Source organism: Podarcis filfolensis (genome assembly GCF_964270895.1).
Source record: "Podarcis filfolensis genome assembly, chromosome: 10".
NCBI classification, from domain to species: Eukaryota; Metazoa; Chordata; class Lepidosauria; order Squamata; family Lacertidae; genus Podarcis; species Podarcis filfolensis.
The window spans coordinates 75,329,405-75,341,735 of record NC_139612.1 but is presented as its reverse complement, the minus strand read 5'-3'; the positions used below and the strand labels follow the sequence as shown (position 1 = coordinate 75,341,735).

Genomic DNA, 12,331 nt, shown 5'->3' with positions numbered 1-12,331 from the left:
GATTTTCCCCCAAGCCTAATTTCAAGAGGGGGAAGGAGGGCCTGCAGGTACCAGGGAAGTCTCCTGGGGGGCTCATCTTCACTCATGAACCCCATGGGGCAACCCCAGAGCTCCTGCTCATTCTGGGGTTTGAGGAAGATAGTATTTTTCCATAGTCCCAGAAGTTTTGATTCAATCATGCTACTCAGGAGTTTTCCTACCAGAGGACCACAGTGCTGTGGCTGTTGTTGTTGTCATGGACTGGTTGGTGAGGGGGGGGAGGCACCAGTTGGGGGACCCACAAGGGCAGAAGGCTCAGAGCCCAGGGACGGGTGGGGGGATGAGCCGAAAGAGGGAGAAAGGGGAGCAGATCGGAAGGGGAGATGTTGCAAGCTGAGGAGGAAACAGGGTTTGGTGAGCTGGAAGAGTCTGTGGCAGAGAGCAGTTCAGACTCAGAGGGAGGAGAGTGTTAGGATATTTCCGTTCCACCTTAAAAGGGAGCAGGGTGTTTGTATAACAGCCTGCGCATGTCCTGTCTCACAGGATGTTTATGTTGTCTGTTCCTTTCGTTTTCGGCTGTTTGCCTGAGCAGTTGGAGCAGACGGTCATGTCTTCTTTTGTTCTGACCTACGCTGAATAAACTGTAAATATGCTGTCCTGCTGTGCAACTTTTGCTGTGTGAATTCTGCTGTTAGAGTGTGCACAAAGCCTGAGGCTTTGTGTTGCTAAATTGCTGGTACTGCGTGACTACGGGAGGTCGATGGATCGTCCGGCAAGGAGCTCGGGGGCTCAGATGGACTTTATCTCCCTGGCAGTATCCCAATATTGGGAGACCCAGAGAAGGCCGTCAGCTGAGGCATCCATAGAGATTCCCCCTCCTGCTGCAACCAGCTCCCCTCTCCCCTGGTCTAGAGCACACAGGGAAATCCACTTCAGACCCCATGAGCCTGTACATGATATTAACAGGTGTTTGGTTTTTTGTCCCAACATGCATCCCTTTAATCTTATTGATAATGAACTGTATTTTCTGCCCATTCACCCTGTATGGAGAAGGCCCTTTGGAGCTCCTTGCAATCTCTCTTTGTTTGAACAACCCTGGACAATTTGCTGCCATCAGCAAACTTTGCCCCCTCCCTGCTCCCTCCTAAGTCTAGATCATTTATGAACAAGTTGAAAAGCCACAGGTCCCAATACTGATCTTGAGGGGACTCCGCTTTCTGCTCCTCTCCATTCAGAGAACTGTCAGTTTACTCTCGGTGTTTCAGAAGGAGGGCTGCCTTCCTGGTGGTGGGATGGTGATGAGCCGAAAGAGGGAGAAAGGGGAGCAGAATGGGAGGGGAAGTGTTGCAAGCTGAGGAGGAAACAGGGTTTGGGGAGCAGGAAGAGTCTGGGGCAGAGAGCAGTTCAGGCTCAGAGGGAGGAGAGGAGGGGGCCAGGAGACCCAGAGGAGGCCGGCTGCTGAAGCATCCAGGGAGACTCCCCCTCCTGCTGCGACCAGCACATGCCTCTGAGTCTGGCGGTTAGAACTCTTAGAATGTGGGGATCCCATTTTTCAACCAAAGCCAAAACCCGCCAGCCTTTTCCCAGGTCTTTCCTGACCTGACAGTCGTTCGTCTTCTCTACGAAGGACGCTACAAAGTCCTTCTCCCTCCCTTTACTTACCATGGGGTCCCAGCAACCTTTTCTGCCTCTTACACTCTAGGGAAGAGAGTCCCTTTCCATTGGACGCCTGGCAGCCCAGTGCCAAATCCGGCTGCTCCAGAGAGAACGGAAAGGAACTGTAAACGCCCTTGCGCTCTGACGCACACCAGTCACTTCCTCCCGGATCTTGGTGCTGTGGGTGCAGCTGCATTTACGAGAAAAAGAGAAATTGGAAAGTGAGCCCAAGTCCCTTGCTATCCAAAGTGGCCACTTGGACGAGCATTGGGGTATCTTCCTTGGGAAAAAGGGAAAGTTTCAAATCTCAGGTTCCCCGACAGGGAATGAGAGCTTTGATTGGCGTTCTCCCCTTGCAGTTAATTGCCCCTCTAATTGCAGAACCCCAATTCTCCCGTTCTCCCCTCCCCCTCCTCGCTACCTCTTGCCAGGAAGGCTGGGAGTGAAGACCGTAAGCAAAAGAGACAGCAAAGGATGAGAATCTGGGTTGTTGGGTGTTTCAGAGAAATAACAGAGGCCAACCAGAGACTATTGAGAAGCAAAGCAGCTAGTAAGCCTGATCTTTATTGATCTGCTGCAGCAGGGTGCTCCCCTGAGGAGGATCCCAAACGAAGGCGTGCCTGCCCTTATATAGACATTTTAAACTCCCTGCCCTGGAGCTGAAGACCACCCCTCCATACATCACACATACATCACAGAAGGGGTGTAACCCCAGACCACCCCCCACAAACATCATACCTGCATCACAGAAAAGGCGGTCTGCAACAGAAATGTGGATGTTGTCATTTTTCCTGTCTGCCCGGTTATCTGATAATGCCTTATCTGATTCCCTTTCCTGGTAGTCTGGCCATTCCTTTGAGATGGTGATTTCCCAATTCCTGAGACAATGGGAAGGTTCCTTCACCCCCTCCCTCCTTGCAGAGAAAACATTTGGTCAGATTGGGAGTCAAAATGGTTTCAGGACGGTCTTCCTGAGCTGCTCCAGACATGTGGTCGACATATCTATGTATGTTCTTTGTTGGTACATTTATGAACATTTATTATATATATAAGACCTTAATTTTTTTATTACATGATTCATCCAGTCCAGCCTTTTGCATGATGAATTCTGTATTTACGTTAAATAAGGAGGGAGAGAATATACAGCCTTGGCGTCCTCCTTTCCCAATTTTGAACCAATCAGTTGTTCCATATCCAGTTCTAACTGTAGCTTCTTGTACACAAAGAGATTTCTCAGGAGACAGATGAGGTGATCAGGCACTCCCATTTCTTTAAGAACTTGATATAGTTTGCTGTGGTTGACACAGTCAAAGTTTGTTGTATAGTCAATGAAGCAGAGGTAAATGTTTTCTAGCTTTCTCCAAAATCCAGCGCATGTTTGCAATTTGGTCTCTGGTACCTCTGAGCCTTCGAAATCCAGCTTGCACTTCTGGGAGTTCTCGGTCCACATACTGCTTAAGCCTGCCTTGTAGCATTTTAAGCATAACCTTGCTAGTGTGTGAAATGAGTGCAATTGTGCGGTAGGTGGAGCATTCTTTGGCACTGCCCTTCTTTGGGATTGGGATTCATGTGTGGCAGGAACCCCCCCCCCCCAATTATTCAGTTTGTACAAACCCGACACACACACACAACACACGCAACACTTCTGTTATAAATGCATAGAAAATCAGCCGTACATTGGATCTTAATATACTGTAAATGAATGGGAGATTTCCCGCCAAGCCTAATTTCAAGAGGTGGAATGAGGGGCTGCAGGTACCAGGGAAATCTCCGGGGGGGGGGCATCTTCACTCATGAACCCCTGGGGCAACCCCAGAGCTCCTGCTCATTCTGGGGTTTGAGGAAGATAGTATTTTTCCATAGTCCCAGAAGTTTTGCTTCAATCATGCTACTCGGGAGTTTTCCTACCAGAGGACCACAGTGCTGTGGCTGCTGCTGTTGTCATGGACTGGCTGGTGGGGGGGGGGAGGCACCAGCTGGGGACCCACAAGGGAAGAAGGCTCAGATCCTGGGGACTGGTGGTTGGATGAGCTGAAATAGGGAGAAAAGGGAGCAGACCGGAAGGGGAGATGTTGTAAGCTGAGGAGGAAACAGGGTTTGATGAGCGGGAAGAGGCTGGGGCAGAGAGCATTTCAGGCTCAGAGGGAGGAGAGGAGGGGGCCAGGAGACCCAGAGGAGGCCGGATGCTGAAGCTTCCAGGGAGACTCCCCCCCCCCTGCTGCGACCAGCACATGGATTCATGTAATGAATCCTCCCCAGAATGATTTTCTTATTCCAAACAATGCCCATTTTAGGAGAAATGAATTGTTTTAAGGAATGGAAAAGGGAAATATCTACATTTATATGGAGTGGAAAGAAACGGAGAACTAAACACCCGTTATTAACAGATAAAAAGGAGAGAGGAGGTTTTGCATTGCCAGATTTGCAATTCTATCATGCGGAGGCAGGATTGGTTCGAATAAAAGACCTTACATTTTTTATTACAGGATTCATCCAGCCCAGCCTTTCGCATGATGAATTCTGCATTTACGTTAAATAAGCAAGGGGACAATATACCGTCCTCCTTCTTGTTCCACATAAAGATTTCTCAGGAGACAGATGAGGTGATCAGGCACTCCCATTTCTTTAAGAACTCGCCATAGTTTGCTGTGCCCAACACAGTCTAAGGATGTTCTGTAGTCTCCATAATCCAGCGCATGTTTGCAATTTGGTCTCTGGTACCTCTGAGCCTTCGAAATCCAGCTTGCACTTCTGGGAGTTCTCGGTCCACATACTGCTTAAGTATTCTTTGGCACTGCCCTTCTTTGGGATTGGGATTCATATGTGGCAGGAAACCCCCCCCCCCTCAATCACTCAGTTTGTACGAACACAACACACACACACTCACACTCACACACAACCTGTTGGTTTCTATTTCCCTGTTCTATTTCCAGCAACTGCAGTCACAAGACAATTGTGTACAGAGTTACTGTTGGGTTCCCACGTGAATGGGAGACTGGATGTGACGTACACTGGTTTCCTGTTTTTCACTGTTCTCTCGGTTTCTTTGTGTCGAGAGAGTTGCTTCTCTGCTCTCACAGAGGCAGGATGCATGTTTGTATGCTCTCAGCATAGCTTGTAAATAAAGTCAGCATGTGGCACATTACCTGCTTATCCTTCTGCTGTGTGACGACGCTCTGCTTGGGCTCAAGATAAGACGAGCCTGTATCAGCTTCAGATGGGCCGAAGCTGGTCAAAATCTCACACGACATACGCAATGCTTCTGTTATAAATTCATAGAAAATCAGCCGTACATCGGATCTGCACCGTTCCACTTTTATTTTGCACCATGAGCGAAGGACTATCAAAGGGGGGAGACTTGGCACAAGGCAGCCAACACGTCCGCAGCGAGCCCGTCCCAGTTGGCATGCCAACCTTGATGGTCCTGGACAGAAGATCATTCCACTCACAAAGGACCTGCAAATGGAAGTGGATTCAGTACGGACTGAAACACAGGACAGTGACCAGCCCTTCCCTCCGGGGGCAGGAAACAGTGAACTCCCCTTTGTCCTCAGGAATGTAATCATGGGGGAGGGGAAAGAAGGAACCGGACAGGTGAGAAGACCCTCAGGTTACCACCACAACTCCTCCTCCTTCAGAGAAGTCACACTTCTCTGAGGTCTCTCAGCCCCACTCACCTCACAGAGTGTTTGTTGGGGGGGAGGAAGGGAAAGGAGAATGTTAGCCGCTTTGAGACTCCTGAAGGGGAGTGATAAAGCGGGATACCAAATTCAAACTCTTCTTCTTCTCCCTGAGCCCCTCCTCTTTGTGATGTGTCATTGATGTGGTCATGATGTAGTCCTGGGGGTGTAGCATGGGGGATTAGCAGCTAATAAAAGTTGAGGTCTTCTTTTGTTCGGAGCTTCCATCTTGTTCCACCTGGTGGCAGGTGGGAGTCCTGTGGCGACAGTCTTCAATCAAGACCTACTGGCTGCTCTTTTGCTCTGCTCTTCCTGGCTGGTCTCCTTGTTTCTTGTCCAAGGGATCCCTCAGATTTTGGAATCCGCTTCTGGCTCCAATTGTATCGGCTGCTTTTCTGAGCCTCTTGGCTGTTGTGCATGGACGGGGCCTGTGTCCACGGTCATTGTCCTGGCCTTAGTCAGAGGTTGGGGTGGGGAGTTGGGATTTGGGGGGAGTCGTTTAGCTGCCCCCCCCGTTCCTGCTTTGAACAGCACCAAGACCTAAAACACGGAGGGATCTAAGCTCGTGAGGTGGGGGAGGGGAGGATGTTGCAATGCAAACCTTGTAGGAGGGACGGGACCCACTTTGCAGCTGGATCTCCGGGATCAGCCCCTCCCCCACTCTCCTGATCCCAGAAGGAAGAGGGGAGGGGGGAACCTTCTCCTCCCCCCTCAATTCTTTCCCTCCCCTCCCGGCACCTCCTCCTCTCACCCCGCCCCCACAACCCCAGATCCCGCCCCCAAACATCCCACCCCTTCCTCCTCCTCCTCCAATCCGGCTTCTGCTCCGGGAATGGGGGGGGAGCCCCCCTCCCAACCTCCCTTCTTCTCCCGCAAGTGGAGCTTCCACTCCGGATTGCTGCTCCGCCCCACAGCTCTAGGGGAGCGCTTTCGGAAAGGGGAGGGAGGAGGCAGAGGACCCCCCCCCCCCGTGGATGTTGCAGGAAAGGAGAATCGGGAGCGAGGACAAAGAGGTAAATGGGTCACGGGGGGGGAAGGGGGAGAAAAGGACCCAGAGACCCCTCCAGCTCCCCCAAGCGCCTTCCGTGGGGCCTGGATCCTGCACGCGTGCTGCCAAGGGGCGGAGATGCGGCGCCCACCCACGAGGACTCCCTGGCCCCGTTTCCCCCGCGCAGGCATCCCTGGGGCGCGGAGAGAAGCCAGGATAGAGACCCCCCTGTCCCCCCTTGCTCGTCTTGGGGGGCTAAAGGGGCGGAGAGATGGGGGGCGCCTGGCGAGGGGTGAGCCAAGGGGGCGTCTGGATGCAGGGGAGACTCCGGGAGAGACGAAGGGGACCAAGGGGGGGGAGAGCATCCCTGGGGCAAAGAAGCACAGCATGGGGGGGAGATAGGAGGACCAGTCTTTGGAGAAAAGTCTCCATCGTGGCTTCCTTGGGAAATCTCGGGGTGGGCGCCTTGGCTTCTCCCTCCCGCCCAGGAATCGACCCCCCCCCTTCAAGGCGACCAGGGAGGGATCCCTGGAAAGTGGGGGGTCCAGTCCCCCCACCCCTCCTTCCTGCAAGCTCCATCCTCTTCCCACCCCATGAGCCCCCATAAGCCCCTGCCCAGTCCAGCCATTGGTCCCCTGGAGAGGAGAGGAAATCCCGAGAGGAAGAGGGGAGGGGGGAGGCCTTCTCAGAAGCGGCTCTTGGTTTCCGCAATCCCACCCAGGAAGCAGCCAGAAACCTTTTCCTCTCCCTCAGGATTCCATCTTTATTGTCTTTTCCACTGTGTATGAGGATAATGTACACCTGTCATCAGAAACAGGGGTGCAGAGTCCATGGAATGGCTCTCAGGATCGATACAGAAGTTGCACCTCAAAAGCATTTCTGTTCCTCTTACTCTTTGTAGGCAATGTCAGAGTGACTGACAAGCTGAGATACAATCCATCATCATCCGATGACAGTGACTGCCTGAATCTTCCCAGTCAAAGGATCCATTTTCAGGATAGACAGTGCCTGTGGCTGGAGGCTCTACACACCGGGTGTGCCTGTGCGGTCCCAAGACTGCCAGTATTAGCACAGGTGAGGTGTGTGACCTCCCCAAATTTACAGACTGTATGTGAATGAGAGTTTGTGGGTGGGATTATAGTTTACGGCAACCCTGTGATTTTCTCCACCCATAACATTTCGTGAGCTGATATTGCAGTACAAATTCCAAATTAACAGCAAAAAATCACATGATAAAAATAATAGTGCAGTGGTACCTCGGGTTAAGAACTGAATTCTTTCTGGAGGTCCATTCTTAACCTGAAACTGTTCTTAACCTGTGGTACCACTTTAGCTAATGGGGCCTCCTGCTGCCACCATGCGATTTCTGTTCTCATCCTGAAACAAAGTTCTTAACAAAAGGTACTATTTCTGGGTTAGCAGAGTCTGTAACCTTCTAACTGGGTTAGAAGTGTCTGTAACACAAGGTACCACTGTAGAAGTTCTAGTATTAGTATCTTCCCCCAGCCACTCTGGGCAGCTTACAGTACATAAAGGTAAAGGGACCCCTGACCATTAGGTCCAGTCGTGGCCGACTCTGGGGTTACGGCGCTCATCTCGCTTTATTGCCCAAGGGAGGCAGCGTACAGCTTCCGGGTCATGTGGCCAGCATGACTAAGCTGCTTCTGGCGAACCAGAGCAGCTCACGGAAAGGCCGTTTACCTTCCTGACAGTACAGTACATATACAAGACAGTAAAACATCCAACATTAAAAACCTCCTGATACAGCTGTCTTCTAAATGTCAGATGGTTGCCTACGTCCTTGCCCTCGGAAGGGAGGGCATTCCATGGGGCAGGAGGCCCTCTGCCTGGTTCCCTGGAACTTCACTTCTAACAGCAAGGGAACCAGCAGAAGACCCTCAGAGGCGGACCTCCCTGTCCGGACTGAGCGATGGGGGTGAAGATGCTCCTTGAGGTCCACAGGGCCGAGGCTGTTGAGGGCTTGAAGTTGCAGATCTTGCTCCTCCATAATGATCGATGTATAGTTAGCAGAGTAGGAACAAACACAGAGGCAGCAAAAAAATAATTCAGCTGAGAAATTTATTACTGAAGACAGATAAGCATAACAGGATCCAAAAAATAGCAAAAATGTAACTCACAGTAAAATCCTGACTTAGCATACCAAAACAGCACTCAAGTAGGAAACACACAAGCAGAGTAGAGTAATATCAGAATATGAAGTGGGAGCAGGCGCATTTCAATACTGCAATTTATATATAATTCAATGTCAGAAATTATGCTGTGTTATTAAAGATGATTGAGCATTATGAAAGGTTCCTGATGCATTACTACCATTTGACATACCATTTTCATTTCCTAAAAATTGGGAACACGGGGAGGACATGGGAGAACGTAGCAGATGTTGAAATAAGAGAAGGTGCTAATGGCGGTTGATGTGTCCTTTTTTCCCTGTGTTCTCTTTCCTGAAACCCAAACAGGATTTCCTTTATGCCCACTCTGAAAAAGGTGATGGAGAAGACAGAATTGCAGGGGACAGGACCCCTTTTGTTTCATTAGGAATAGCCATTAAAATGTGTGAAATGTGGAATATGCTTCACTGAATGAGCACACATAGTTCACATCAACGAACACAAAAAGGAAAGAACCCATTTAAAAGGTATGGAGTGCGGAAACAGCTTCTCTTTCAATGCAAAACTTAGAACACACCAGCGGACTCACAGAGAGAGAAAACATTTTAAGTACAGGGAGTGCGGGAAGAACTTCAGTCAGAGTGGAAACCTGAAATTGCACAAACGGACTCACACAGGGGAGAAACCATATGAATGTATGGAGTGTGGAAAGAACTTTAATAATAGTGGAAGCCTTAGTAAACATCAACAGACTCACACAGGTGAGAAACCATTTAAATGTATGGAGTGTGGAAAGGACTTCAGTCAGAATGGAAATCTTAGATCCCATCAACGGACTCACACAGGGGAGAAACCATTTAAATGCATGGAGTGTGGAAAGAGCTTCAGTCAGAATGGACACCTTAGATCCCATCAAAGGACTCACACAGGTGAGAAACCATTTAAATGTATGGAGTGTGGAAAGGACTTCAGTCGGAATGGATTCCTTAGATCCCATCAACGGACTCACACAGGGGAGAAACCATTTAAATGTATGGAGTGTGGAAAGGACTTCAGTCAGAATGGACACCTTAGATCCCATCAACGGACTCACACAGGGGAGAAACCATTTAAATGCATGGAGTGTGGAAAGAGCTTCAGTCAGAATGGACACCTTAGATCCCATCAAAGGACTCACACAGGTGAGAAACCATTTAAATGTATGGAGTGTGGAAAGGACTTCAGTCAGAATGGATTCCTTAGATCCCATCAACGGACTCACACAGGGGAGAAACCATTTCAATGTATGGAGTGTGGAAAGAGCTTTAGTGAAAATGGAAGCCTTAGGAACCATCAACGGACTCACACAGGTGAGAAACCATTTAAATGTATGGAGTGTGGAAAGGACTTCAGTCGGAATGGAAACCTTAGATCCCATCAACGGACTCACACAGGGGAGAAACCATTTAAATGCGTGGAGTGTGGAAAGAGCTTCAGTTTCAGTGAAAGCCTTAGACAACATCAACGGACTCACACAGGGGAGAAACCATATAAATGTATCGAGTGTGGAAAGAGCTTTAGTAATAGTGGAAGCCTTAGACAACATCAACGGACTCACACAGGGGTGAAACCATTTAAATGTATGGAGTGTGGAAAGAGCTTCCGTTTTAGTGGAAACCTGAGAAGACATCAACAGGCTCACATCGGTATGAAATGATTTAAATGTATGGATTGTGGAAATAGCTTCAATCGGAGTGCACACCTTAGAAATCATCAACGGACTCACACAGGGGAGAAACCATATAAATGTATCGAGTGTGGGAAGAGCTTTAGTGAAAATGGAAGCCTTAGAAATCATCAATGGACTCACACAGGGGAGAAACCATTTAAATGCATGGAGTGTGGAAAGAGCTTCAGTCCGAGTGGAACCCTTGATTTTTGTCAACAAACTCACACAAAAGACAAACCATTTAAATATCAGGAAAGTAGATAGAGGTTCACTCTTAGTGGAAGTTCAAAATCAACAGACATATGGACAGAAAGAACTTTAAGAGTTGAAACCCTTCAAACCATCAACAACCTCAAAGAGGAGAAGCAGTTTAAATGAAAAGACTGCAAAAAGTGCTTTATTTATAACGGAGTTATCAAGGAACATCCAGGGACTCTCACCTGGGAGAACCCATTTAGATGTATGGAGTGTGGGACGTCTTCCTCTCAAAGTCCCCTCTGAGCAATGAACTCAGCAGGAAATCATTCCTAAAATCATGAGGTCTATGTGAAGTTCTGGTGTTTATATGTAAAACTGTATAATAATGAAATAATGCAGGCAACATCTCACAATAGTGAGTATAATTTTAGATGAAAGTACCTTTGGTTTTTGCACCAAACTCTGTCACCCCCCCCCACCGCATGATCTCCCAGCACTGCTTCTTCACCAGAACTTCATCGCTGCCTCCTGCCCTGCGCGTTCTGAAGAAATCTTGAAATACTGAAATTGAATGGGAGATTTCCCCCCCAGCCTAATTTCAAGAGGGGGAATGAGGGGCTGCAGGTACCAGGGAAGTCTCCTGGGGGGCTCATCTTCACTCATGAACCCCATGGGGCAACCCCAGAGCTCCTGCTCATTCTGGGGTTTGAGGAAGATAGTATTTTTCCATAGTCCCAGAATTTTTGATTCAGTCATGTACTCAGGAGTTTTCCCACCAGAGGACCACAGTGCTGTAGCTGCTGCTGTTGTCATGGACTGGCTGGTGAGGGGGGGGAGGCACCAGTTGGGGGACCCACAAGGGAAGAAGGCTCAGAGCCTGGGGACTGGTGGGGGGATGAGCCAAAAGAGGGAGAAAGGGGAGCAGACTGGAAGGGGAGATTTTGCAAGCTGAGGAGGAAACAGGGTTTGGTGAGCGGGAAGAGTCTGGGGCAGAGAGCAGTTCAGACTCAGAGGGAGGGGAGGAGGGGGCCAGGAGACCCAGAGGAGGCCATCAGCTGAAGCATCCATAGAGATTCCCCCTCCTGCTGCGACCAGCTCCCCTCTCCCCTGGTCTAGAGCACACAGGGAAATCCAGTTCAGACCCCATGAGCCTGTACATGATATTAACAGGTGTTTGGTTTTTTGTACCAACATGCATCACTTTAATCTTATTGATAATGAACTGTATTTTCTGCCCATTCACCCCGTTTGGAGAAGTCCCTTTGGAGCTCCTTGCAATCTTTCTTTGTTTGAACAACCCTGGACAATCTTCTGCCATCAGTAAACTGCCCCCTCCCTGCTCCCTCATAAGTTTAGATCATTTATGAACAAGTTGAAAAGCCACAGGTCCCAATACTGATCTTGAGGGGACTCCGCTTTCTGCTCCTCTCCATTCAAAGAACTGTCTGTTTACTCTCTTGGTGTTTCAGAAGGAGGGCTGCCTTCCTGGTGGTGGGATGGCGATGAGCCGAAAGAGGGAGAAAAGGGAGCAGACCAGAAGGGGAGATATTGCAAGCTGAGGAGGAAACAGGGTTTGGTGAGCAGGAAGAGTCTGGGGCAGAGAGCAGTTCAGGCTTGGAGGGAGCAGAGGAGGGGGCCAGGAGACCCAGAGGAGGCCGGCTGCTGAAGCATCCGGGGAGACTCCCCCTCCTGCTGTGACCAGCACATGCCTTTGAGTCTGGCGGTTAGAACTCTTAGAATGTGGGGATCCCATTTTTCAACCAAAACCAAAACCCGCTCGCCTTTTCCCAGGTCTTTTCTGACCTGACAGTCGTTCGTCTTCTCTACGAAGGACTCTACAAAGCCCTTCTCCCTCTTTATCCCATGGGGTTCCAGCAACCTTTTCTGCTTCTAGGGAAAAGAGTCCCTTTCCATTGGACGCCTGGCAGCCCAGTGCCAAATCCGGCTGCTCCAGAGAGAACGGAAGGGAACTGTAAACGCCCTTGCGCTCTGA

General features: G+C 49.6%; 1 long non-coding RNA gene across 1 annotated transcript; it reads left to right on the top strand.

Moving 5' to 3' along the window:
- Window positions 1–293: 293 nt before the first annotated feature.
- Window positions 294–12,111, top strand: LOC310743162. The gene is made up of 2 exons (XR_014538838.1): window positions 294–445; window positions 11,364–12,111. It is a non-coding gene; the product is annotated as an uncharacterized lncRNA (long non-coding RNA).
- The last annotated feature ends 220 nt before the right edge of the window (window positions 12,112–12,331 follow it).